General features: G+C 45.4%; 1 non-coding gene across 1 annotated transcript; it reads right to left on the bottom strand.

The window, feature by feature from the left end:
• Positions 1-2,405: 2,405 nt before the first annotated feature.
• Positions 2,406-2,510, bottom strand: LOC112423541 (U6 spliceosomal RNA). The gene has a single exon (XR_003014014.2). It is a non-coding gene; the product is annotated as a U6 spliceosomal RNA (small nuclear RNA).
• Positions 2,511-3,266: the final 756 nt, after the last annotated feature.

The following is a 3,266-nucleotide window of genomic DNA, read 5'->3' on the forward strand; positions in this document are numbered from 1 at the left end:
TCAGCTCACTGCAACCTCCGCCTCCCAGGTTCAAGTGATTCTCCTGCCTCAGCCTCCTGAGTAGCTGGGATTACAGGCATGCACCACCATGTCCGGCTAATTTTGTATTTTTAGTAGAGACAGGGTTTCTCTATGTTGGTCAGGCTGGTCTCGAACTCCCGACCTCAGATGATGCACCTGCCTTGGCCTCCCAAAGTGCTGGGTTTACAGGCGTGAGCCACAGCACCTGGCCGGATGGAAGTATTTAAGTACGCAGATTGTTTAGGGCTCAGCTCTAAACAATCATATCATCATTCATTCATTGAACAGGTCCTGTTCTAGGCACTGGGGTTACAGTAGTAAACATAACAGATGAAAAGCCCTGCCCTCATGGAGCTGACATTCTAGCAGGAGGAGAGGGGCAACAAACAAATATGTGAATGAAATGTATGTTAGGGAAAAAAAGAGCAGGAATTATGGAGACAGGGATGCAGGTTGAAGATAGAGGACCAGATTTAAATTCAGTGGTTAGGGAAGGCATGTTTGAAAAGCAAAAGACCTGAGTGAGGTGAGGGAGAGAGTATGTGGTTACCTGGGGAACTATGTTTCAGGAGGAGCGCAGGCAGGTGTGGAGAGGGAACAGGTGTGGGAGTGCAGGCAGGTGTGAGTTCTCTCAATCCCAGCCCTTCCCAGTTCTGTGTGGGTTGTCCATCAAAGCTATTATTGCTCTCACCACCTCTATCAGCCAGTGGTTGAAGGGGTAGTCTGTGAGTGTCACCAAGTCCACTGGTTCCTCTGCATTGAATGGACTCACTCACTAACTGATGGTGGGCTGCACCACCCGGGACACTTGCCCTCAGCAGGCGGCTTCTCCACCAAGCCTGCAGGTGTGAAGAGGAAATCCCACAGCCCAGGGATGGGCACCACATGGAACTCACAGGAAAGGGCTCTGCATGTGCTCACGGATACTGCAGCCCCAGAGGGTAGGATTCCTCCAGAAAAGAAGTGATCAAACAAACAACATGTTCCCTAAATCTTTGGTTTGGGCTTAAGTTTCCCCTGCTCTTTCTATCTGTCCTGCATTCCTGACACTATAGCTGGGATGCCTGCCTTTGTAACCAAGCCTGGCTCGGGCAGAAGCACATCTTCTGAGCATCAAAAAAAAGATGCACATCTTTTTTTTTTTTTTTTTTTGAGACAGAGTTTCACTCTTGTTGCCCAGCCTGGAGTGCAATGGCGTGATCTCAGCTCACTGCGACCTCCGCCTCCCGGGTTCAAGCGATTCTCTTGCCTCAGCCTCCTGAGTAGCTGGGATTACAGGCATGCACCACCACGCCCGGTTAATTTCATATTTTTAGTAGAGACAGGGTTTCTCTATGTTGGTCAGGCTGGTCTCGAACTCCCGACCTCAGGTGATCCACCTGCTTCGGGATCACTTCTGGGACTTCAACTTTGTCATCTCCTGGCTGATCCAGCCACCATACTAGCCCCTGCCCAAGGCCCTGAGTTCATGGCTGCCATTTCTTCCTGTTTCTATGGGCAGCCTCGACTTACCAGCAGGTTTTGGAGCCAATTTGTTTCCTGGCCCTTATCAGCCATGTGACCTTGAATCAGTCAATTCCTTTTTTTTTTTTTTTTTGAGACAGAGTCTCACTCTGTCGCCCAGGCTGGAGTGCAGTGGTGTGATCTCTGCTCACCGCAACCTCCACCTCCTGGGCTCAAGCAATTCTCTTGCCTCAGCCTCCCGAGTAGCTGGGATTACAGATGCTCACCACCACACCCAGCTAATTTTTGTATTTTTACTAGAGATAAGAGTTTCACCATGTTGGCCAGGCTGGTTTCAAACTCCTAACCTCAAATGATCCACCCGCCTCGGACTCCCAAAGTGCTGGGATTACAGGCATGAGCCACAGCACCCAGCCAGTCAACTTCATGAGGGGTGTATTTCTTTATCTATAAAATGGAGATAATAGCCCCATCAATGTTTTTGTAAGACATAAATGTGTTACTGCATCTGCAATTATTAGTCCTGTGCTCGCCATGCATTTGATGTTCCAAATAAAATGTATTATTATTGGCTAGTTATCATCTGCCTTTTAAACAGATATAAATAAATATTGTAAAGTACAGCCTGTGACAGCAACAGTAGACGTCTGCCCCGGTTGTGTTTAGGCAACGTGCTGGCTTCTAAAAATTGCTAATAATATATTTTATTTAATGAACATATCCCAAATATTTTCAATTCAATGTGAACAATATAAAAATGAATGAGATATTTTACATTTTTTTATTATGGTAAAATACATACAACATAAAATGTACTATCTTAACCATTTTTATGTGTACAGTTAAGTGGGATTAAGTTGATTCACATTGATGTGCAACCATCACCACCACCCATCCACAGAACATTTTTCATCTTGCCCCAAAATATTAAACGCTTTGCCAGTTTGTGTGTTATCCTTGCACAGGGCCCATGTTAATTTCCTCTGTGTCATTCCAATTTTCAGTATCACTTCCAATATTACTTGTTACCCACACGAACACAGCACCCTGGCCTTTTAAAGAGGTTCACCGATGGTCTGAAAGTGATTGACAAGAGTTAAAGAACCTGTCTTACAGAGTAAGTTTCCTTTAAACCTCATGCAATTTTGCACGCTAAAAATGCCTCAGAAACTCTGACTGGGGGTTCTGTGGACACAAAACTTACTGTGACATCTATAGCTTGAACATTTTCATTTTTCACTCAACCAGAACTAACTTAAGGTGTGTCGTCACCAATGTGCTTTCTCAGAGGGTCTATTGCTGACTAATTGGAGGCATTGTGTTAGTAAATTCTTCTCAAACAAATATATTCTTTCCACAGATCTTACATCTGAGTCCTTTATGGAGGCAGTGTTAACTTTCTACTGTAAACATTTGTTATTCAACTCCAGATCAGATACAAAATGGGTATCGAGATGAAGTGCAGAAATCCTTTTTTTTTTCTTTCTATTCCACATGACTTTTTAAGACCCGGCGCAGGATAGAAAAGAATGCCTGAGTCAGGATTCAGGAATTAACTATCTAGGTAGATGGAGAAGTGCATATCCCCACATCCCCCTGAGGCTAGGTGTGGCCATGTGGCTTGCTTGCCCAGTGGAATACGGGCTGCAGTTACCTTGCCCCAGTCAACTCTGAAACTGTGTGTGACGCTAGTGGTGTCATAAAATGATGGATTCCCCCATCAGCCTGGGACCCGTAACAATTACAAAGAGCAGAGGCCCCTCCTGCCCAGTGGGAGGCGT

The sequence above is a fragment of the Macaca nemestrina genome, chromosome 1 (assembly GCF_043159975.1).
Source record: "Macaca nemestrina isolate mMacNem1 chromosome 1, mMacNem.hap1, whole genome shotgun sequence".
In the NCBI taxonomy this organism is placed as follows: Eukaryota; Metazoa; Chordata; class Mammalia; order Primates; family Cercopithecidae; genus Macaca; species Macaca nemestrina.